Genomic DNA, 26,782 nt, shown 5'->3' on the forward strand with positions numbered 1-26,782 from the left:
AGGAAAGAAGAACTTTAGGAATTTAAAATTTTGTACCTATTGTCTAATGTGACAGTAAAAAGGAAAACATACTATGTGTTATGAAATCACCAGGACATCTAATGTATTTCTAGCAGACTTCTTCCACTTGGATTTGTAACTGTTTCTTGTATTTAGTAGCCCTAATCTGACTACTTGAATGATAGGGCAGGCTAAATTTAACAAAATTAAAAGCAGTTTTCTGAGGCTATATCCGTAACATAAAACAATATTTTAAAAGCCACTTAATACTTAAGAATTGTATATCTCTAGTCTATATGCAGTGTTTCTGATTTTCACCCTTCCAAAATAATGAACAGTGTTGCCCTTCATATGAAAAGGGTTCTAATGAATGGGACAAACAAGTTGTTTAATTTGATCACACAGCTACCTATAGCCATCTACAACTCTGGTTCTGAGAAAATGTACAAACTCTTCTAGACTCCAGGGCAGGAAGCATGAATATAGTTCACATACAAACATGTAGACAAAATACACATAAAACACAAATAAGTAAAACTTTTAAAAAAGAAATTAGGCAAAAGTTTTTATTACTGAAACCTAATGTTAAAAAGCTCCATTTAGAATATTATATGTAATTTTAAAATGCCAATCCCACAGAATTATTTTATCCATGAGAATCTACTTTTGATCTGGCAAATGTATATTCAAGTATGCTTGTTCCTTTCTAAAACAATAGATGTACAAATCCAAAGTAGGATGATGTGTAGTGAATCTCTCTCTCTCTCTTTCTCTCTCTCTCTCTCTCTCTCTCTCTCTCTCTCTCTCTCTCTCTCTCACACACACACACACACACACACACACACCACACTATATTTAAAAATTAAAGCATTTGCATCTTTAAATTTCCCTGAACTGACATGTCAACATAGGCTGGTGACTATCAGATTTTCTGTAGTACTATTTGTCTAGAGATTCCAACTCCCATTTTAGAAACACTCCCAGATAAAGATAATTGGTTCTTTGTTATTGCAGATAAAATCAGCTCACAGCCAAGAATTCCAGGGCACTATTTTTGCAAGGTGCATATCAGTGTTTATGTTCTATACCTGCAGAACATTTTCCTAATTGTCTGCTATCTGTTTTGTATTTCCTTAATGACCAGCCATCAAAATCCATGCACTGGCATTTGCAGTGCAAATAGGTAAAATGTACAAATATATTCTTAAATATAAGGTGTGTGTGTGTGTGTGTGTGTGTGTATTTAATCTGATCCAAAGTGATTAAACTTCAAATTCTATTCATTCAGAAAGAGCACTAAAAAATTATACCTAAGTGGAAATTTCCATAAACTCTTCCTTTAAAATCCTCCAAATAACACAGAGAGAGGAGGGGCACAAAATCATCTGAAAAACTAAATGATCACATCATGGTTTATCAGTTTTTTTTATTGTTTTTTATAGCACAGTGTACATAGTTCTGTTAGAGCTTTCCCGCTTAATCGTAAATGATGCACAAAGTACCTAGCAGACTACATAGATCTGGTGATTTTATGTCAAGGAAGGAACATACCATCTCTAATCCAAGGTCCAAGGTATTTGAAAAGCAATTAACAAGAAAAAAGAAGGAAGAGAAAAATCAAGGGCAAAAGGAAAGAAGATATTTACGTAGCCCAAAATAATTATTAGATTTAGGAATAACTTTTTCATTAAAGATATTTTCCCAGCCACCTCATTTGTGCATACATTGTCAGTGGAAATCAAATCAGGAGCTATCTCTTATACAAATTAGCGTGGCCTTGTTGCTGGCAGGGCAGGACATGTCTGGCAAGGCTCTATCTAAACGGAGGCTTAGCTGATAAGCATGAGTGCTCACACTCTAAGTGACAGTGTTGGAAAAATGTTTGGCAAGCCTTCCAAAGGTCTGATGTGCAGATGATAGGCAGCCCCAAAGGGAGAAACATGTAGAGAGCCCTTAGCATTCCATTTTGTAAAGTTGTTTTCCAAAAACACATGAATTAGGAGCTACACAACAGATTATAATTATTTAAGAAGGGCCCATGTCTTCCAAGACTCTCATTATTTTATCAGACCTTGTTTTTGGTAAATGTTTACAGCTTAACTACATGTGTTTTTAAATTAATCCTAATTTTATAATTTGGAAAGATTGTGTAACACTCCATCAACCATTACTGTCTATAAAAGGAACTCTGAGGAAATAATGGTTAAATAATGGATCCGAGTGTGCTCCCGGGTGAAAGCAGCCTACCTTTATGTGATTACAAATTTTGATTTTAAGCCTATGTTTTTGCAGCTTTGAAGAACTAGTACTTAGGAGAAAAAAAATAACATCAATCAAATCATTTTGAGATTATTTTTAATTTGGGACACATATATATTTGTCCTCTATAGAGAAAAAACTTTGAAAATCACTATTACTTTAAATATACTTTTATAGATTTATTTTTATTATTTTTAATAAATAGCATGTGGGTGTGGAGGTTGTGTGAAGTGATTGAAGGTGCCTGTGGAGGCCAGAAATCTCAGATTCCCAAGTACTTGGAGTTAAAGATAGTTGTGAGCCACTTCAACCTGAGTGCCGTGGAGCAGACTCAAGCCTTTTGTAAGAGAATTCCTGCTTCTGACTGGTGAGCTTTGCAGCCCCTGCTAGTGTGTGTACCTTTAAGTACATTTCAGAAGCCCAGTGCATTTGGCACAGTGACATCCGGTCTCTACTATGAATCTGTAATTTTTAAATTTGCCAGGGAGATATCTTTTTCGCTCTCCTTATAAACTGGTTAATGATGAACTATAGTGTTAAAGCATTTTTGAAATCTCACAAAGAAAAGGGAACATTTTTGAAAAAAAAACAAAGAAATCTCAACTCAAAAGACTGTCTTCCTCAGAGAAAGAAAAATGCTTCGCAAAGTTTACTCATCCAGCTAAGGCTCTTTTTTTTTAATTATTATTATTAACTTGAGTATTTATTTACATTTCGAATGTTATTCCCTTTCCCGGTTTCCGGGCCAACATCCCCCAAACCCCTCCCCCTCCCTTTCTTTAATGGTGTTCCCCTCCCCATCCTCCCCCCATTACCGTCCTCCCCCCAACAATCACGTTCACTGGGGTAAGGCTCTTGAATGGACAACCTGGGAGTCTCCTAGACTCCCATTGAAAGAAAGCTCCCCGAGAAGTCTCCTAGAGACCCCCATTGGGATGAAGGGTCACATGTCTCACTACTGGTCATTGGTTTAACAGTTCCTCAAAGGCATCTCAGAAAGATGAGAACGATATTATCTCCAGATGTACTTGCAGAAGACTTTTGTGAACGTGTGAAAAAACATCCAGCTCCATTGGGGTTACCCCTCACACCTAATACATCATACCAAAGACTGATTAAGAAGATACATTCTTGGGGGTTGGAGATTTAGCTCAGTGGTAGAGCGCTTGCCTAGCAAATGCAAGGCCCTGGGTTCGGTCCCCAGCTCCGAAAAAAAGAAAAAAGAAGAAAAAAAAAAAGAAGATACATTCTTATTTTCACATAAATGATTTGCACCCTTCCATCCTGACAAACAAGGGACATCTGTCGCAGAGTGTGTATAAATAGATTTTAAAAATTAAAGTGTGAAAATAGCACAAAGTAAACTTAATGTTGATAGACAGGTTTGCCTGAAATGGTTTCTAAGCCTAGAGCAGTGGATCCCACGAGCCATTGCACCATAAGCTGTCTGACAGTTCCATCACACCAAACTCCAAATTTGGCTTAAAATCTTTGCCTTGTAACATTAATTAAGCTCATTGAAGAATTCATGACGGCTATCCAAAACTTAGGCAAGGAAATAAACCAAAAAATGAATATTTAATGAGGGTCCATAAAATAAAACAAAAACCCCACAATGATAACAAGAAAAAACTCTCAAATTCAAGTCTTAACTACATATTCCTACTTGAGGATCTATACTTCCCATAAATGAGGTGCCAGTCAGGAATATTTTGGAAGAGGATCTTGATGTCAGTATTAACTATCAACTTGAAAGAAGCTGGAACTTCTTGGGAGATGGACCTCTGGCCATGAAGATAGAGCGTGAAGACACGCTCACACCAGGTCGCACCATTCCTTAGGGTGAGGAGATCTTTCACTATATAAAACACTAATAATCATTGCTTGCTTCCTAACTCTGGATGCAATGGGACCAGCTACTTCAAGTACCTGATGCCTAGATTTTCCTACAGTGATAGAAAATCCTGTGAATGGTAAGCCTAAATAAACCACTCTTTTAATTTTGTTTCAGAGTATTTTAATTGAAGTAAGATAAAAGACAAGGACAATGAAATTACATCTGGTAATGTCAAGACCAGTCAGACAAGTGTGAAAATGTGATGTGCCACAAGTAGTTTCAGGAGAATATGACATTAATAAAAATGCTATAACTCATTAATTATTCTCTATAAGATTTATACTTGCATAATCCATCAGACACCAGCCAAAGATGCTGTTTAAGAACACATTTAAATTAATTAGAATGCTATAAAATGAAGAATCCAGTTTTTTAATCATACACAGTATCATAAATGTCATGTGTTTTATAGCCTCAATATGGATAGTTATTCCACATTGGACAGGGCCAATAATGATCGTTTTGGAAAGCCTGTCCTAGAGTATGTATAAATTTTATAAATACATTTGTGGCCAAGTATTGGAAGGCCAACAGAGATTTCAACAGAGGTTAATTTGTCATAGGAAACTCTGAGCGAGAACTGCAAATGATGGTCAGGCAAATATTGTTACGCCAACAGGGCATTCCTCCTTAGAGATGTGTCTTTTGACCTTGTGTATTTAATTCCTGGATATGGGATGGCTTCTCTAGATATTCACATTTCTAACAAGAAAGAGGGGAGCGAAGTCCACGCTACCAGCAATATTCCATCTCTTAGTAAGACAAATGATATATATCCTAAATATTCCCATAAACTGCCACTTGTGTCTCCTTGGTTAGGGGTGGTTATGTCTTTTGGAGGTCACAAAGATGAAAGAATACTGAAGAAACTCTTCCAGTCAAATCGAGGCCCTGTTAGCAAGAACGAGGGGGAAGGGGAATAATGTGAAACCAGGTAGAAGGGACTTGCTTGTGAAAATCAACCAATGCTGCTTATCGAACAGATCTCTTTCAAGAAAAACTAATTAAAAGATGAAAATAAAAGACAGGTAAATGAATTTCCCCTTCTTTGCTGCAGGTTTTAAAAGAAAATAGCTCAGCTGTGTGTCTGCTCAAAAGTAACCTCTTGTCTCCCTTTTGTGAAGAAGTAGAGTTTATAAACAAAATTGATTCCCAAGTCATTAATGTCATACATTTCAATAAAGGGGCAGAAATTTAATCAAAGCAGATTAATACCTCTAATATGCTCCTGATTTTGAGTTAATCTTTTGTTTTAGATTCATTTTATGGTAGCATTTAACACTGAAATGAGTTTTCCTACCATCAAAACCTTAGTTGCTTTAAGAATTTGAGATGAGACTTTTGATGGAAGTATTCTTACCCAAATGAACGGAATGGAAACTCTTAATATTAAAGAATAAATATTAGAGTACTCTAAGAAAATGCCTAAAATATTGCTTTTGTTAGCTTCCAAGAAGAAATAGTGTATACATTCTTTTGAAAATATGCATCAAAATATTTTAAAACATTTAAAGAAAATGGTATGTGTTTCAAAGGTGGTGAAACTAAATGAATTAAAGATATTTATTCATAATATCAATGTTTTTGTAAAATATGAAAAAAACTGAAAATATAGAATATTTTTAACTTGATGTGTTTGTTCTATAACCAGCAAATTCAACTCTATGTGATTTTATAAATTGTAGTCTATCCTCAAAATGTATAATTTTCTTTCAATATAATGTACATGGCAATAAGGCATGGGACCCACCACAAACACAAAATAATTAGTAATGATCCACAGTGCTATCATTTGTAACATAGCTGATATTTTATAACATGTACTGATAAAATAAAGCATGACTCCTTTGGAATAAAGAACAACTAAGCCACAGATAAAAAAATGTTTAGAATACAGAACTCTGAAGGAGATACCATACCTCTGACTAAATGGGAAAGAAACAGTGTCCCCAGAAGCATGATGTCTTATTGGTGTGACAAGATGAATCGTGTCCCACCGGAGCATTTTATGATGAGACTGTATTTGAGACACTATTATTAATATTATTAATATTATTAATAGTGATCAGATTAACATGAGACTCTTCATCCAACCTAATGCTATTTTTATGAATGGCTTCTCAGTCACAAAGAAAAGCATATTGAAAATCTGAGGAAAGGGTGAGTCCTAATAAATGGAGAAAGGCTTTAGACAAAATCAAATCTGTCCACACCTGGAGACTAGGCTTGAAGATTCAAGAATTCTGATAAATATCTTTTTCTAGGTTGATGAGATGGCTCAGAAGTAAAAAAGCAAAACCACAGCAATGTAACTTCACTGCCAGGAACTGGGGTAGAGATATCCAACTCCTGAAATTGAATCAAACCTCCACATGTGTGCCATGGCATGGCACGTGATCTCTCCTTCTCTCTCTCCCTCCCTCCCCCTCTCCTTCTCCCTCCCTCCCTCTCTATCCCTCCTTCCCTCCCTCTCCCTCTCCCTCTATCTCTCTCAATCTCTCTCACAGCACTCAGACACACACACACACACACACACAGACACACACACACAGAGACACACACACACGCACACACACAGAGACACACACACACGCACACACACACAGACACACACACAGAGACACACACACACGCACACACACACAGACACACACACACGCACACACACACGCACACACACACAGACACACACATGCACACACACACACACACCTTGAATATATGCAAATGCCCCCTCTCTCACACACACATGCAACACAATAAATAACACTATAAATTTTACATAAATAAGTAAATTCCTATTGTTTAAGCAATGAGTGCCACCTTTACTGCTTTGTAATGGCAGCAGTTATGAGCATACAATCTGAGACAGTAGGATTGAGCAAACACAGTGTCAATTTCTCAGTTGCTTCAAACAATGTGTTTGCAGAACCTGCTGACATTAATTGAATTTTATATAAAATGAAAGACAACTTTCATTATTTGCTATGTATATTTTAAATGGTTTGAAACATAAACTGCGTGCAGTTATTTAAATGTGTATTAATTAAAAGTATCAAGTTTGAAATTTTAGTTTCACAGTCATGCTAGCTAAATATTTAATGTCTATAATGATGATTTCAAGGAAATCCTCATGTTCCTTTTCTTTTTCCATTTGTTCCAATAGTCATACACATAATCAGAACACACAGGAGCATCTTGGCTGCTGTGCATTACACCAACCGTGGCAATTATGTGGCTCAGTTCATACATTAACAAACAAACCACACAGCAATGCATTATCTCAGCATCCTTTAAAATAAAGTGTTTCTCAAACAATGGCACCATTTTACATGATCTAGGAAGAGAGACCAAGAAAAAAATATCTTTACCAAGAGCATAGAGGAAAAGCTAACACCGTGGCAACAAATATTTTACAATTTGTTTGAAAGCCTTTATCAAGCCAAGCCACTATCATGTTGGAAATTCTTGAGGTAGAGGGATGGAGGGACCTGGGAGGGAGAGAAGAGAGGGGACAGGAACAGGTATTGGAAGGGACAGGAGAGAAGTATAGAGGGTCAGGAAATTGAATAGAAATATGTAGCAGTAGGGGATGTGGAACTGGGGGTAGAAACTAGAAAGTCCCAGACTCTAGGGAAGAGGCTCCCAGGAGCCAATAGCAAGGACTTTAGTCTACATACCCAACAAAGGGGAGACAGAACCTGTAGAGACCATCTCCAGGAGATAGGCACAACCCCCAGTTGACGGATGAGGCCACCCATGCAGCTTAAAATTTTTAACCCAGAAATGTTCCTGTCCAAAGGAAAGACAAGGACAAAAACTGGAACAGAGACTGAAGGAAATGCCATCTCGAGTCCACCCCACATAGGAATCCATCCCATCTGCAGACACCAAGCCCCCACACTATTGCTGATGCCAAGAAGCTCTTGCTGGATGCCTGTTCCCTGAGAGGTTCTACCAGCATGTAACCAATACAGATGCAGATAATCACCTACTCACCAACAACCATCTAAGTTGACCATCTGAGTTCCCCAGGGATACCAATGGAAGAGCTAAAGGAAGGACTGAAGGAGCTGAAGAGGATTGCAATCCCATAGGAAGAATGACATCAACTAACTGGACCACCCAGAGCTCCCAGGGACTAAACCATCAACCAAAGAGGACACATGGAGAGAGTTCAATGGGAGGATAGTGAAAGTTAATGGCCCAGGGTAGGGGGATGATAGAGGGGTGAGGCACAAGTGAGTGAATGGATGGAGGAGCACCATCAAAGAAACAAAGGAGAGGAGAGATGGAATGGGGGGTTTTGGAGGGGTAACTGTGAAGGGGGATATTTTAAATGTAAACAAATAAAATGATTTAAAAGAATCAGTCAACTATTACACACCCAGATGAGTGAGATCGCTGATCAAGTAATAACACTTGTTCTGATGCTAGAGATGTCTGATAATCCCAATCTTTAGTATCGTTTCTCATCTGATACTACACTCAATTCTGGTCAAATTATGTATCAGGCTTCAAATTATTGGGCAATGAATTCATGTCCCTTTAGTAAACATGAGGACCATGGAATTGTAATAAGTTTCATAAATTTGAAGGATTATTTCTGAACAAAAACAATAAACATTTGCCTAAATATGTTTCCAGCACATCCTACTAAATTTGTCTTAATAATCTGTACCATATTTCTGAAACTAATCACTAAACATATCAAAAAATATTACAAAAAAGAGGGAAATCTATAATAAATTATTTAGTGTGCAAAAAGAGCAATGGGGTCTATGAATCATCTCTGTTTGTTTTTTTTTTTTATTAACTTGAGTATTTCTTATATACATTTCGAGTGTTATTCCCTTTTCCGGTTTCCAGGCAAACATCCCCCCCTCCCCTTCTTTATGGGTGTTCCCCTCCCCATTCTCCCCCCCTTGCCGCTCTCCCCCCAACAATCACGTTCACTGGGGGTTCAGTCTTAGCAGGACCCATGGCTTCCCCTTCCACTGGTGCTCTTACTAGGATATTCATTGCTACCTATGAGGTCAGAGTCCAGGGTCAGTCCATGTATAGTCTTTAGGTAGTGGCTTAGTCCCTGGAAGCTCTGGTTGCTTGGCATTGTTGTACATATGGGGTCTCGAGCCCCTTCAAGCTCTTCCAGTTCTTTCTCTGATTCCTTCAACGGGGGTCCTATTCTCAGTTCAGTGGTTTGCTGAATCATCTCATTGTAGATTTAAATGGGAGACAAACAGATTTTGAACCTGTTGGGTTAGGTTCAGTAATGGTGGCCATTGTATGTTCTGAGACAATTCAATGAAGAATTCATTCACCTTCCATCCCTCTGCGTAGGTAACATGAAGTGTCACAAAGCTAGATATTGAAGCTACAGAATAGAGAAGAATACATGTTTTGTGTTGACCTCACAGTGTCACCTTGCACAAAGCTCAAGTCCAAGTGGATCAAGGACCTCTACATAAAACCAGATACACTGAATCTAATAGAAGAGAAGGTGGGAAAGAGCCTTGAACTCATTGTCACAGGCAGAAATTTCCTAAACAGAACTCCAATGACTCACACTATAAGATCAAGAATTGATAAATGGGCCCACACCCCTTCCGTTCCAGTCTCTGCCTCAGAACCTGCAGCCGCCTTGATGTTGATGCCTAAGAAGAATCGGATCGCCATCTACAAACTCCTTTTTAAGAAAGGAGTGATGGTTGTCAAAAAAGATGTCCACATGCTCAAACACCCCGAGCTGGCAGACAAGAACGTGCCCAACCTTCATGTCATGAAGGCCATGCAGTCTCTCAAGTCTCGAGGCTACATGAAGGAGCAGGTTTCTTGGAGACATTTCTACTGATACTATGAGTGAGGCTAGCCAGTATCTCCGAGATTACCTGCACCTACCTCCGGAGATCGCGCCCGCCACCCTGTGCCACAGCCATTCCAAGACCCGCAGGTCTCGGCCCAAAGGTCCAGAGAGTGAAAGGCCTGCAAGATTCACCAGAGGGGAGGCAGACAGAGACACCTACAGAAGGAGTGCTGTGCTCCCTGGAGCTGACAAGAAAGCCGAAGCTTGGGCTGCCTCAGCAACAGAATTCCAGTTTAGAGGCAGCTTCGGTCTTGGAAGTAGTCAGCCTCCTCAGTGAAATTGGGGATTGTGTTGTATTGAATATACTTTAAAGAAAAAATGCATTGATAAATGGGACCTCATGGAACTAGAAAGCTTCTGTAAAGCAAAGGACATAGTCAATAAGACAAATAAGCATCCTACAGATTGGGGGAAAAAATCTTCACTAACCCCACATCTGATAAAGGGCTAATATCCAAAATATATAAAGAACTCAAGAACCTTACTACCAAAAAAATCAAAACAACTCAATCAAAAAATGGGGTATAGAACTAAACTGAGAATTCACAGTAGAGGAATCTCAAATGGCTGAGACCCACCTAAAGAAATGTTCAAAGCCCTTAGTGATCAGAGAAATGCAAATCAAAATGACCATCTTGCACCAGTCAGAATGGCTAAGATCAAACTTTAGGTGACAACACATGTTGGCGAGAATGTGGAGAAAGAAGAACACTCCTCTATTGCTGGTGGGATTGCAAACTGGTACAACCACTCTAGAAATCAATTTGGAGGTTCCTCAGAAAATTGGAAATAGACCTACCTAAAGATCCAGCAATATTGCTTTTGGGAATATACCCAAAAGATGCCCCACCATGCCACAGGGGCATGTGCTCCACTATGCTCATAGTGGCCTTATTGTGATAGACAGACGCTTAGAAACGACCCAAATGTCCCACGACAGAAGAATGGATACAGAAAATATGGTTCATTTACACAATAGAATACTACTTGACTATTAAGAAGGAGGATATACTGAGTTTTGTAGGCAAATGGATGGAACTAGAAAATGTCATCCTATGTGAGGTAACTTCGACCCAAAGGACATGCATGCTATGTCCTCACTAATAAGTGGATATTAGCAAAAAAAAGTATAGAATAGCCAAAATATTGGGTACAATCTACAGAACTCAAAGAGATCAACAAGCAGAAGGGCCCAAGTGAGGACACCTCAGTCCCACATGGGAGGGAGAAGAAAGCAACCACAAGGGGGGAGGGGACAAGGGAGTGAAAGGGGCTAGGGGTATGGGGAGAGGGGAATATGGTCTGGTATTGGGGGGGGGTGAGGAATGAAGCCCTGAGGGCCAGCAGAAAGAGTGAAAACAGGAGACCTCTGGAGGAAAGTCTGTACCAGAGATCTGGAAAGTGAGAGCTCTCAGCACGCAAAGGGGGTTGGTGGGGGTGGACTTACTGAATCTACCTATAGCAGAAAGACAGGGTATCAAGTGAGGGATGGGGTTGCTATCCCACAGACAAAGCTCTGACCCATAACTCTTCCTGTCTGAAAGAAATCCAGGGAGGCAAATGGAGAAGAGCCTGAGGAAAAGAAGGTCTAATGATAAGCCCAAAGTGGGTTCTAGCTCAAAAGGAGGCCCCAAGGCCTGAGACCATTATTGAAGCTATGGGGTATTCCAAAAAGGGATCTACCATGACTGCTCTCCACAAGGCCCAATAAGCAGCTGAAAGAGTCAGATGCAGATATTTGCACCCAACCAACTAACAGAAGCTGCTGACCCCTCTGGTTGAATTTGGGGAAAGCTGGAGGAAGCTAAGGAGGAGGCTACCCTGTAAGAGGACAAGCAGTCTCAGTTAACCTGGACCCCCAAAATCTCTCAGACACTGGATCACCAACCAGGAAGCATACACCAGCTGAGATGAGGCCTCCAACACATATGCAGCAGAGGACTTCCCAATCTGGATTCAGTCAGAGAAGATGCACCTAATCCTCAAGAGAATGGAGGCCCCAGAAGTTTAGAAGTCTGATGGGGTGAGTGGGGTGGGGACATCCTGTGGAGACAGGGAAAGGAGGTATGGGATGTGGAAACTTCGGGGTGGACCGGTAGGGGAATAAATTATGGAGTGCAAAAATAAATGAATGAATGAATAAATGAATAAACAAATAAAAGAAAATAAACCACCCAAACCAAGTATCTTCTTATCAAATTAAAAGAAAAGAAAAGAAAAGAAGAAAAGAAAAGAAACTAAAAGGGTTAAGCTTGCTTCCACTTCAGAATGCACATAGCATTGTAGGATTTCTATCTCTCCTAGTTCACCATTACTAAGGAAGGCTTTTTATTCCTTTATATTCCTACTGAGAACTCTGTAATTATTCTCCATTCACAAGCAGGTGATTAATCAGAAGAATGTAATTATGGCATGCATTATGTTTAAAGTTCCCTGAGTAGTTTCATACAAGCGAATGCAGGTGTTAAAAAGCAGCATCAAGACAGAAGACAGGTTATGTTGCATTTTTGGATAGGTGAAGAGTTGGGAGACTCCTGCAGCTCTTTGAGATTATTAATAAGTATTAAACAAAGGAAACCAAATTCTCGGCATGAGTTTCCTTTAAAGAGCATTAAATAGAAGTTTTCAGATTAGATCATGTCCTAGATAGAGAGGTTCTATGTATTCTTAGAGATATATGTATATAAAATACAAAGGTTAGACAAAGTCCCTGCACAGACAGGGTCAAATATACATACAACAGTCATATGCACACATTGCAAGTTACTTCCGTATTTGTGGATGTTTCATGTTTGCATCAGCAACTCCTGGACAAATACTTTTTTAGGAAAACATCAGACCTGCCTTCCAAATAAGTCGACAGATGCAAACAAACATCCTTGAAAACCACTACTGAAATATTTCATATCCTGTATACAGACACTTTGATGGGAGCCTTCATATATAGAAAAGGAAGCTACAGAAAGGAAAAGACAAAGAAGATGTGAGTTACTTGATGTTTGCAAGTGGCTTTTCCAACATGAGTTGGGTTTTTAAGCACTTGTATATGCTGGGATTTGCTGTTGATGTTTTCAGGGAGAGCTCTCTCATATATATATATATATATATATATATATATTAATATTTGTGCTAGGCTTAAAACTGCTATCATATGTAATAAAGCGCAAGTCAGTATCCTTGGGGACATTATTACAGGAACACCATCATTAACATTTAATCGATGCTGTACATCTTAAGATCATTACATACTATAATTATCTTCATTTTTTAGATAAAAAGCGGCTTCTCTATTTTATTTTCAGTTTAAATTTCTCATACACATAAGCTTCAAAAAAACACTATCTTCTCTGTATTTATCTATTTGGTCAAATTCCAGCTTATATATCCTTGTATTTTATGGACAACACTACTGTATCTTAGATAAAATTGTAAAAGATAGTAACTGCTAATTATCTGATTCCTTAAATTCTCAGTGACACATCCATACACATTGTGATTGATAAACTTTTGAAAAGGTTTTATATAGTCAGTAGAAAAATTATTTGTACTAACTCATGAAATATGTTTCCTTAGAAGGAGAAAAGTTCTGAATGTTGAGTGGCCCTTGGACCAACTTAAATTTATCAGCTCTGGAGAACAATCTAAGGGAGGATGATAAGAAAGCACCACGGTAAAACTTGAGAGCAGAATGGATGCTGGCTATTCTGGGCTCTGAATCCACTTTCGCCAAGTTCTCTATAAAAGGTATTTTAAAGCCTTCTCTATTTTTTTTCTTTTACTTCTGAGATTACACTAGTATCAAAACATGTTTTACTTCTCTTTCCTCACTCCAAACCCTCACATACACTCCTCCATGCTCTTTCAAACTCGTGGCCACTTTTATCATTGCTGTATTGCTGGGTTTTTTTTTTTTTTTTGTGTGTGTGTGTGTGTGTGTGTGTGTGTGTGTGTGTGGTGTGTGTACCTGCTCAGCCTGTATAATGTTACTTATACATATGTCTTCAGAGCTGACCACTTGATATTCAGTAATCAATTGCGTACTCTGCTCTGGAGTAGACTATTTCTCCAGCTCTCGTCATTCGGTAGTTTACTTTGCATAGTGCGAAAACCTTCTGGGTTTTCCCATATCTACTTTTGAATGTCTATTGTTATTGTCCTTTTTCAGCTTGTGTATAAGCAATCATGTTGGCAAGAAAACAAATTTATCATGCTGCCAACCAGCCCATCACTACCGACCCTGATTAATCCCGTGACTGTTTCAAGGAGTATTTTGAAGCATTCAACTACATCACAGTTGTAAACTCCATACAACTACACAGATTTTATATTTTGTATATCATGGGGAAACAAGTCTTCTTCATCAAGTTGAGATCATTTCTATCAGCCAACATCAGTGAGTCTACACTACAGATTCCACTTTAAATCCTATATTCATTCACTTGGATTGTTAGAAAATACTACAGTTTTTTACAAAAAAAGTAAGTTCAGAAAGATGACTATACTATCACATGAGATATGTTTTATTGCTTTTGTGGATCATAGATTTTTACATAGAGAACTATCACATATGCACATATAAACATGAAAGCCAATCTTCCATGGGGATCAAGAAGACTAGTTGGCGTGGGATAAATAAGAAGAATGGATGTTTGAAAGGATCATTGCATTCATTGCATGTTTGCATGAAAATATCCTCATGAGACTTAGTGATATGTTCAATGAATCTATGATCATAAAAGTAATAAATCTCAAGGTCATAATGATTGCACATTTTTCTTAAACCTGTTCTTTACCTCCCAAGACAAGGAGATTGCTTTTAAAATTAAGAATAAAAATAGTAAATAAAGTCTCACTAAAATGGCTGTCTGAACATGACCTGAACAAGACACCAAATGAGATATCTACATAGAGGCAGGAAGTTCACAGAGGCTTCATCCCTAGAAAAGAAATACAGGCAGTCAAAGGATGCAGAGAGCTGGAGACACAGTGTTCTCCAGGGAAGATCCATCCATCCATCAATTTGTATTGATATTCAATACAAAATCTCAGCCCTGAATACATCTGCAGACAAGTAGCATCATATGAACAGATCAGGTTATATCCATGTAATTAGAAATATATTATCTATTCACTGATACCTTCCTAGGTCAGTGGATCAGCCCTAGCTCTATCTGTATAGAGAAAAAAGTGGAAAATACAATAATCTCACAAAAAATAAAAAACAAAATATAACTATTATTTACAATTTGTCACAGATATGTCACTTTTTATTTTTACTGGCTATCTAGTTGTTACTTTTTGTTTTTAACAGCTATCTAATATAAATTAATCTACTTTAACAACCTGTTTTATTACACATACATACAAACATATGTAAATGCCACTATTTTTTATTTTTAAATATTTATTTTTAAATCCTTGTACTCCTGTTTCACAGATAGAAATGAAGCTCATATACACTGTCCTTTAACAAAATAACCTTTCTATTTTTGACTTTGCATTTTGACATATCATTCAAGCAAATGCCTTGGAGAATATGGTGACACTGTTTTCTATGTTATAATAAAATAAAAGTAAATTAGTAGCTCTACCATTTCAGTAACTTGATTCTAGAATTAAGCTATTGATTCAAATGTTCTTCAGGGCTCAAAAGATGACTTGGTGATTATGAGAAATTGCTGCTCTTAAAAAGGAACAATTTAGGGTTGGGGATTTAGCTCAGTGGTAGAGCACTTGCCTAGGAAGCGCAAGGCCCTGGGTTCGGTCCCCAGCTCCGAAAAAAAGAAAAAAAAAACAAAAAAAGGAACAATTTATTTTTTTTCTCCACAAGGGTAGGCCCCTTGCTTTATTTTCTGATATGTCCTAAGTACTTAGAACAATATTGAACACATGAGAAGGACTCATAAACACCTGATTTGATTGCACCCCCAATAAAATGCTGAACACCTTTTATATATGTATCTTTTGATTTTCTTTATCCTTCCTTCCTTCCTTCCTTCTTCCTTTCTTCCTTCCTTTCTTTCTTTCTTCCTTTCTTTCTTTCTTAATTTTTCTCTCTTTCTTTTCTTTTTTTATCATTATTAACTTGAGTATTTCTTATTTACATTTCAATTGTTATTCCCTTTCCAGGTTTCGGGGCCAACATCCCCCTAACCTCTCCCCCTTCCCTTCTATATCGGCTTCCCCTCCCCATCCTCCCCCCATTACCACCCTCCCCCCAAAAATCACGTTCACTGGGGGTTCAGTCTCCGCAGGACCAAGGGCTTCCCCTTCCACTGGTGCTCTTACTAGGATATTCATTGCTACCTATGAGGTTGGAGCCCAGGGTCAGTCCATGTATAGTCTTTGGGTAGTGACTTAGTCCCTGGAAGCTCTGGTTGGTTGGCGTTGTTGTTCATATGGGGTCTCGAGCCCCTTCAAGCTCTTCCAGTCCTTTCTCTGATTCCTTCAACGGGGGTCCCGTTCTCAGTTCAGTGGTTTGCTGCTGGCATTCGCCTACATATTTGCTGTATTCTGGGTGTGTCTCTCAGGAAAGATCTACATCCGGTTCCTGTCAGCCTGCCCTTCTTTGCTTCATCCATCTTATCTAGTTTGGTGGCTGTATATGTATGGGCCACATGTGGGGCAGGCTCTGAATGGGTGTTCCTTCAGTCTCTGTTACAAAGGAACAATTTCAATTTCAAGTACCAACATCAGGCAGCTCACAAGCACCTGTAACCTCTGAGGCCTCTAGCAAATTTACAGAGATATGTAGATAGATAAATAAATAATAAATAAATACATACATACATATATACATACATACAGTTTTGAATATATGCTCTTGAACACTAATGTGATGAATCTAACATGAGTACAGCCTAGTCTCATACTATACACTTAGAGGAATTTAGTAGTTCCTTACAAAAAACAATCATTTGAGCCTTAATATATGTATATCAAATGTATACATATCTAAAATACATTTTATATACTGTAACTTTATCTTTCATTTTTGTTGTAGAAATCAAGTATTTCTAAAAATACCGGTCGCAGTTTTATATATATTGTGTTACCAGCACAGATCTTTGGTAAATATCTAACTAGCACTAGTCATTCTTTTCCATTTTAAAATTCTTTGTTAAAAAACACATCTGGATCATGCTTTTACCAGAGGCCAACTCTTCTGAGATTCCCCCCATCCCCCCATCTACCAACTCAAAGCCCTTTCTTTGTCTCTCTCTTTAAAACACAAAAAAAAGAAAACAAACCAAAAACTCAAGACATTCAAATATACAAATACATTCATACCACAGAAATAGAAACACTAAATAAATAAGCCAAAGGCAATAAATGCCCAAACAATGCAGCTCAAGACAGAATGTCTATAAAATACCATCCAGTCCATTTGTGTTGCTCTTCTGTATCTGGGCATTTGCCCTACCCTTAAGACCAGTTAATATACCCAGTGAGATGCCACTGAACAAAACAAATTTTCCTTTGCAAATAGTTATCTATTACAGATCGTTTCTTGGTTAGGAGTGAAAACACATGTTCGATTCCCCCTCTCAGTGCTGGAACTCTGTCTGTCTTGAGCCGTTGCTGCCACAGTCTGTGAATTCATATGTGTCTTACCAGTGTGATGTCTAGATGCCATTGTGCCCTTGGGTCCTTCCAGAATAGTCCCCTTGTTTGTTTGTTTTGTTTAGTTGGTTGTTTGGTAGGTCTGTTGTTTGTAAAAAACTCTAGTGTCATCACTTACTTATTAAACATTACAATGTTCCTTTGATACTGGCCTCAGCTATTAAAATAATCTGATTAGAACAGCTTGTCAAGCAAACCAGGGTGTTATGTCGCCTCCCTGCCCTTCTAAAGCAGAACCTTTGTGAAAATGCAAGTTTAAGAACAGACACTACCTCTAAGCAGCCATACAAAGTCATTAGGACAGATTGAGTTATTAGAGATGAACAAAAGAAAATAGGCAAAATTAACGTCAGAAATTCACAATAGACTCAAACAATCTTTGAAAAATTTTACCCTGTGTTTCTCACCTTCCTCCAATAGACACAAACATTGCCCAGAGTGAAGCTGAAGCTGAGTGTGGATTTTGTATATATGCGACATTTTAGTTTTCCTGCCTCTGTTCAACAGCTGAACACTGAACAGTGTGGCAATGTATCTTTCTATCAAAGGTACAGTGTGCTGTCCAGCTTTGTGTGGGAGGCTTAAAATGGCTCAGCCCCATGGTCACTTAGTTACTACATTACACTGCAAGAATATAGGAGGTAAGCCAGTGGGGGACAAAGTATCCTTTCTGAGCTGGGAGAGTTCAGATAATGGACAAACAATGAAGGATTTCATGGTGATGGATTCATTTGATTGCAACTGGCCTCATCCAGAGTCTCCATTAGATTACTTTTGAACATAGTGTACTCTTTGCTTTCCTATTTGTCAAAGGACCTTTTTGAAGCCAAATGTTGCTGTGGAGAGAATTCATAAATGGCTTTCTATAGAAGGTTTGAGGATTCTGAAACAAATTTGCTTGACATAATGAAATTATAGTTTACATTTGCATTTCTAAAAAAGAATACCATTCTTCCACAAGTGGATACAAATAAATTCTAAATGCTTTATTTTCTTTTCAATAGAAAATTCATTAAAATCTCAAGGGAGCTACAATATTCACATGATCATATTTTTAACTTCCTATGCTCAAACATTTTAAGGTTTAAAGTGTCTCTGTTCTCCATGCTCTAAACTTGTCACCTAACAAATATTGGTCACTATCATAGTCATCAGACCAGTTTTCTATGTGAGAGACAGGGTGCTAGAATTCTCAAATACTATGGCCATGGAAAATACATTTATTTGTATGGGAGGTCAATGATCCAAGAAGTGAGACAATCAAACATCAAGAAGCAGAGGTCTGCACAGGCAGCAGATTTCCATGCACTGATTACATCACTGTCACTGGTTGGTTAACACATAACCTAATTTAGAAATGTAATGTTTTGGTCAGTGAGGCTATACATTTCTTATCACTTTGTATCCTAAAGATCGAATCATTCTGACAGGAGCCTGATATAGCTGTCTCCTGAGGGGCTCTGCCAGAGCCTGACAAATACAGAGCCAAATGCATGCTCTCTGTCCCCAGTGGAGAAGTAGAGAAAGGACTGAGGTAGCTGATGTGGTTTGCAACCCCATAGGAAGAACAACAATGCCAACCAATCAGACCCCCCTCAGAGCTCCGGGACTAAATCACGAACCAAAGAGTACACAGGGAAGGACCCACGTCTCCAGCTGAATGTGTAGCAGAGGATGTCCTTGCCAGGCATCAGTGGGAGGAGAGGCCCTTGGTCCTGTGAAGGCTTGATGCCCTAGTATAGGGGAATACCAGGGCAGGGAATCAGGAAGGAGAGTGTGGGATGGGATAGGGAGTTTCAGGAGGGGAAACCAGAAAGGAAGATAATATTTGAAATGTAGATAAAGAAAATATCCAATAAAAAATGGAAAAATAAAATAAAAAACAAAAAGGAGTTCCAGTGGAATATCTAACAATATCACTCCTGCAAAGCTAATATTGATATGTTTCTTCAACTAATTGTGAGTAAATGAAAGGAAAAAAGTTAAATATATAGTCACAGGTTAACAATTTTGTTATATATCATATAATTTAGTTCCACAAACAAAATGGATTGCTAGAAGAGGGTTGACCAATAAAATCTATCTGGAATTGCTGAACATGGCTAATGTAGCTCATCTTTTTTCTCAGCTTCTAAGCTCACAGAGAGGAGCAGAGGGCCAGCGAACACTGGCTTAATTATTCCCATCAGTCTCAGAGACAAGGCGCTTAAGAGTTTTAGCTGCTGTAAACACTCCCTTGATAGCAGATAAGGGATCTGCTGAAAGGCGCTTTTTTGTCTGGAGAAGCTTCAGGGGCACACCAGTTAATCATTGGTGCAATATTGTATATGCATTACTACATCAAAGGCAACAGAACCCAATATCCCATTGTGAGGAGTTTCTGTGCTTTTTTTGTAAAGGTAAGAACTAATGTAAATCATTTTAAAAGTTTAAAAATTACATTTCCTCTGAAACAAAAGCATGTTCTCACTTTTACTTATTTTTCTTCAAAAGAAAATAAGCTTTTATCCTTTCCTCCCCTAGACATTGTGTACAAGAATATACAAAGTTTCCAGGGAAGTAAATGATGTAACACTAGTTTTAAGGAGACTTTACAGCCTTGTATCTAAAAGCATTGATATGGAGCACACATGTCTCCCACAACCTTACTTTATCACCGCACTGGACACAAAACAACACTGGACACAAAACAATGTTATTCTTGCATATCAGTGGTGTGTGTGTCTAGGGATCTATTTCTAGAAACTGACAGGGTGCCTACCAAAGAGCTGTCCTACCACGTCACATGACTGCACCCGCAATAACCACCTCTTAAATAAGGTGAAAAAGACTTCACCGAGGCTCAAATCAGGAGATTTAGAGCTTCTAAAGTTTTCCAAACATCTGCTCAGGATTCTCTTCACCCACATGGCCCTTCTGTCGCTATAAGTTTAAAAACAGACTACTGAAGCACTGTCAGGATTCCCCATCCTCCTCTTCTTAGACCCTTACCCTAACGTGCGGTATTTCTTTTTATTGGATGCGTACCCTCCCTGCAGCCCCTGTGCACATCATCTACCTACCTATCCTCTGTTGTCAATCCATCATGGCTGCCTCTCCCCTCCTGCAGGAACTGTTGGACAACCCTTTCCCAGCTGCTGGCCCTTGTCTAATATTTATGTGTATGGTCACTTTCTGTATTTCTTGCTTGTTTAGAAGGGAGACTAAAGTACTTGCTATGCAACACGTAATTTACTAGCTAACTAATACTTTTAATCAGTCAAAGTAATATTATTAACCCAAAACACTGTCGCTTCCTTGTATCTCTGAAATTGTCCAAAACACCTACTTTTTCTTTCTGGTAAAAAAAATCTCAGTGGTGGCTGAAATATACTGCTTTTGAGTTGATCAGGCTGTGTTGGACAAATCTTGTTTAGGACTAGTTAAACAAAGATCTTACCATTATATTCGTAGCCAGTTTGCTAGTTTAAGCATGAAAACCAACACACTGTGGGCTGCACCATTCCCTAGGCTGAGACTATGTACTATATAAAAATGACAAAACAATCTGAGCTGGAGCCTGCATCGCTCTGTGCTTCTAAACGTCAAATTGGCAGCCTGAAGCTCTTGTTGCTGTGACTTTTATACCATGGTATACTGTAACCTTGAGCTGAACCATTTTCCTATAAGTTGCTTGTGCCAGACTATTTTATCACAGCAACAGGAAAGAGAACTAAGAAATTCTGTCTTGCAAATATGTGAATACTGTACAATTCAAACTCCATCCTCGAGGTCTGCCAAGAATTTGAACATTAGTTTTACTCTAGAATAGCCAGAAAACCCAGAATTTTATAAGAAATGTACAGTATTTTAATGGGGTACATCTTAATTGATATTTAATTTTCAGAGGATTGTAAATCATTTGAATAAAACTAAGCCTGTCCCTGTTTTTTCTTTGTGTGGTTACCACCAATAATTAGTGTTTCAAAATGGTAGAACGGTGACAGTGTTTTCAGGGTCGACAAGAATGACAACTTCAAATAAGGCAGTCAAAGAACAAGGTTTTAGTATGTATTTAGAGAAAAGATATAGGTAGGTGACTTGCCTTTCAAAAGCATATCATATGTTACCGAACTGTTACTGTGACTTGTTACTAAATAGCAAATCTTTGGCTCCCCTTTCTAAAAGACAAACTTAGGATGCTAGAAAGGCAATAGTTAGAGAAGTCATTTCCTTAAAAAGTAGAGTGATCCTTAGAGAAAAGAGCTTGTAGTTGGACAATCTATTTCAGGATCTAATTCTAGCAATGCAAGCTATGCAGACAGGAGCAGATTGTTAACCTTCGTGTCCTTAATTGATGATCTCCAATGAGGGAATCCTGATATCACTCTAATTGACATTGCCTGCCCTTTAGTTGTATGACATTAACATATCCTTAGTATCAGAAACAAGGAAAGAATGAAGTTGTCTAAACAATAGCATACAATAACTAGTTATGCTATTTTATTGACAAACTTGGAGGAATAAAATATGAAAATAAATTATAATAGACATTTGAAGCACATAATTGGTACAGAAATATCAAAATGCTTGCATTTAGAACATTTACTATAGATTATTAAAATTCAAGAGACTCAACACTTACAATTTTCAAGGGGTTATTTTAATGCAAATCCTGTTTTAGGCTATAAAGATGTTGTTATTCTACTCTTTTGAAGACAACAGCCATTTATTTCACTACTAACAGATATGACAAAATGACAAATATTGGGGGTCTAGAGAAATGATTTTGCAGTAAAGAAAATTTGCTACTCTTGCAGATAACCAAAGTTCAGTTCCCAGCACTATATGGTAGCTCACAAACACCAGTGATTCAAAGAAATAATCTGCCATTTCTGACCTGTGAATGTTCTGCACACACACATGGTAAAGAGAAATACAAGCAGGCAAAAAAAATTCCCATACACAAAAATAAACTTTAAAATCATGACTTTAAATATGTAGCTGGATGCTCCTATATGCTAAATTTAGACCTTCATAGTTCAATAAAAGAAATCAGAGTAGAAGAACATGTATTAGGGAGTAAAATACACATGTGCAGAAAATCAATGTTTTAGGCATGTATCTACATATTGTTTTAGCATTCACAAATTGGTTCTGGGGTGGTATGTCTGGATATGCATGCATGCATGTGTACACACATGTAAAAAACATGTAATCCTTCTGTTTCTGTCATATGCTAACCCTAAGTGCTGCGATTACAAACACGAGATGCTGTTTGTTAGCATGAGCTGTGAGGAAAGCAAGGCAATTTATTAATTGAGCCATCTCCATCTCCAAGTCAGTTTTGATATCCTAAGCAGTTATTCAAATGCTTTGAAATTAATATATTTTCAATTCATATATGTAGTTTGGACGGAATCTACATACACACATACAAACACACACACACACACACACACACACACACACACACTCTCTTGTAGACCAACTTAGTGCAATATTTTCCTAACATCAATGCCAAATATGGGCACATAGGCTGGTAACTTATAGTGTACAAGAAATATTACATAGTCTTTATATTTTAAATTCTTTAAATTAAATATACACTTAGCTATAATAGACATATAGTCATTGTCCATACAATCCCCAAGAAAAAGAAAATGATTTAGAAATAATGCTAAATAAAATATGTTAGTTTCAATTTTGTGATATTGTATACATTTGTAGGCAATTTTCTTAAATAAAAAGGTAAAAATTCATACCTTTAATTTGACAGGTTGCATTTTATTAACATGTGAAATTTAAATATGACCAGATGCTGAGGTCTACTGTATTTTTTTTTAAGTTTTGGTTAAAAATAATAAAATTATAATTAAAAGGATATTAATAATGTTAATAAAATTCTGCATATAAGACAAAGTAATTTAAATACTAAGAAATGAACTGGTTACAAAGTAAGTATTAATTTAACCCCTAAACGTCTCATTAAAATATGATATTGCAGGAATCAGTTAAAGAATGCATTAGGAATTTTTCTACAAAGATACTATTTTTAAGCTGTTAGCTTTGTACTTTGTAATAGAAAGTATTTTTAACTTTGCTTTTAGAATTTCTTTTGAAACCGTATGCAAATTATAGTTAATTTAATAAAATGCCTTTGTCACAAAAAATAAAATCTGCTTGCCAATTCCATTGTATACATTTGTTACAAAAATGTAAGATCCAGAAGAAGTTGGAAAGAACCCAGATGTCCTTCCACAGAGGAATGGATACAGAATATGGTACATTTACACAATGGAGTACTACTCAGCTATCAAAAACAATGACTTCATAAAATTCTTAGGCAAGTGAATGGAACTAGAAAATATCATCCTGAGTGAGGTAACCCAGTCACAAAAGAACACACATGGTATGCACTCACTGATAAGTGGATATTAGGGAAAGAGCTCAGAATATCCAAGATAAAATTCACAGACCATATGAAGCTCAAGAAGGAAGACCAAAGTGTGAATGCTTCAGTTCTACTTAGAAGGGGGAACAAAATTCTCACAGGAGGTAGAGGGTGGGAGGGACATGGGAGAAAGGGAGGAGGGAGAGGGGCAAAGCGGGGAGGACAGGTATGAGAGAAGACAGGGATGATATACAGAGAGACAGGAATTTGAACAGAGTTATGTAGTGATGGGTAGTGGGGAACTGGCAGTAGCCACCAGCAGGTCCCAGATGCCAGGAAGGCCAGAGGCTCCCAGGACCCAACAGGGATGAGATTAGCTGAAATGCCCAACAAAGGAGAGGGGGAACCTGTAGAGACCATATCCAAATGTTAGGCAAGCCTCAGGTTGGGGGTTGGGACCTCCCACTCATCTCCAAATTTTCCACCCAGAATGGCTCCTGTCTAAAGGAAATACGGGGACAAAGTGTGGAGCAGAGACTGAAGAAAAGGCCACCCAGACACTGGCCACCTGGGAATCCATCCCATATACAGACACCAAAACCAGACACTACTGTAGATACCAAGAAGTGCTTGCTGACAGGAGCCTTTTATAGCTGTTTCCTTAGAGGCTGTGCCAGAGCCTGACAAATACAGAAGTGGATGCTCACAGCCAACCAATGGTCTGAGCATGGGCACCCCAATGGAGGAGTTAGGTGAAGGACTGAAGGAGCTGAAGAGGTTTGCAACCCAATTGGAAGAACAACATTAACCAACGTGACCCCCCCCCCCCAGAGGAAACAGGGACTAAATCAGTGACCAAAGAGTACATATGGAGGGACCCATGGGTCCAGCTGCATATGTAGCAGAGGATGGCATTGTCTGGCATCAATGGGAGGAGAAGCCCTTAGTCGTGTGAAGGCTTGATTTCCCAGTGTAGGGGAATGCCAGGATGGTGAGATGGGAGTGGGTGGTTGGGTGGGAGTGGGTAGGTGGGTGGGGGAGCACCCTCATAGAAGCAAGGGGAAGGGATAGGATAGGGGAGTTCCAGAGAGGAAACTAGGAAAGGATATAACATTTGAAATGTAAATACATATAATATCCAATAATAAAAAACTAAGTAAGATCTGATCTTAAATTTATCATTTTTGATATATATTTTAGTACCTCTAAAGCATATTTAAGCAACAGATTCTTATTTACTTGATGGAACATTCCAAAAATTTTAATAAAAATTATCTTAATATTTTATAATCAATTATATGCTCAAATAGCATAGTTTAGTTACATATTATTTTCTTAAAATATTGGCAGGGAAAGGATTACTTTGTATCAAGGTAGATGCACTAACTTTACAGACTGTTTTAGTCAGGGTTTCTATTCCTGCATAAAACATAATGATCAAGAAGCAAGTTGGGGAGGAAATGGTTTATTCAGCTTATACTTCTAGGTTGTGCTTCATCACCAAAGGAAGTCAGGACTAGCTCTCACACAGGGCAGGACCCTGGAGGCAGGAGCTGATGAAGAGGTCTTAGAGGGTGCTGCTTACTGGCTTGCTTTCCCTGGCTTTCTCAGCTTGCTTTTTTCTAGAATCCAGGACTACCAGTCCGTGGAGGCACCACCCACAAATGAGAAAATGCCTTACAGCTGGATCTCAAGGAGGTCTTTCAAGGGAGGCCTCTTTCTCTGTGATAACTCCAGCTTTTGTCAAGTTGACACACAGAGCCAGCCAGTACACAGACCATAGGACTTAAATACAAGTTTTGAGAATGTCCACTGCCTCTACTTTTAAGTCAAATATCATACTTTCTAAAGAAATACTAGTCACGTTTGATTTATATGTGCAAATTAAATATTATTTTCAGCTGGTACATTTCCAAGTGATTATAGTAGCTACATCCATTTTGAAAAAATTCTATATACATCATAGACATTTGGATACAAATAAACTAAGGAGATTTATCTGTCTGAAACCAAATGAAAAATGATTTACAGAATAGAAAATGCCCACAATGGAACTATGGTTTCTTCATTAAATGTAAGCTGAGGTAACTGATTGCATAAAACTTTTGTTATAAAATTCAACTTATAATTTCACGTGTACTAAAATTTATAGTGGAATATAATTTTTCTTTAGCTTAGAATAACACAAATGAATATGTAAGCTTTATTTATTTGTCTAAAACATTACATTCAGCAGGACAATGAAACCTATGTGCTTATAGAGAATAATTGCTATTTTAATGTTTAAATCATCATACTGCTTTCAAGTTAGCACAGCCTAACTAGTCAAAATAGACTTGCTCACAGTATTTTTAGAAACACAGTCTCAATATTTGCATTCAATTTTCCTTTTCAATTTATTGTGAAATGTTTTCACAACTGAAGAAACCTACATACATCCTTATACACAGATTTATAAACCTACAGAAGCACTCTTTCATTGTGGTCCGTGGGCTTGGACTACCTAACTCATGGTTGCCCAACATGCAACGAGAATTACAAAAGCAAGAGGAGGAGAAACTGTGCTTGGAGACACTGAGTTATTGAATATTATAATTTCTCCCCCGATAGAACATCTAGTAAGCACTTGAATTGAAAGTTCCACACAGCTTTGATAAATGAGCAGTTTATTATACAATCTATAAGTTGTTGGAATTTATTTTAAATGTGAACTATTTGTCCTCACTGAGCTATGACTTCTTTGCTCTCTTTAGTACTTCTAATTCCT

General features: G+C 37.9%; 1 protein-coding gene and 1 pseudogene across 5 annotated transcripts in view; one reads left to right on the top strand and one right to left on the bottom strand.

Moving 5' to 3' along the window:
* Positions 1-26,782, bottom strand: part of Erbb4 (erb-b2 receptor tyrosine kinase 4) — a 1,072,248-nt gene that overhangs the window by 885,518 nt on the left and 159,948 nt on the right. The gene's annotated exons all lie outside the window — the stretch shown is intronic.
* On the top strand, positions 9,535-10,296 carry LOC108352007 (40S ribosomal protein S10 pseudogene; annotated as a pseudogene).

This window comes from Rattus norvegicus, chromosome 9, assembly GCF_036323735.1.
Source record: "Rattus norvegicus strain BN/NHsdMcwi chromosome 9, GRCr8, whole genome shotgun sequence".
Taxonomy (NCBI): Eukaryota; Metazoa; Chordata; class Mammalia; order Rodentia; family Muridae; genus Rattus; species Rattus norvegicus.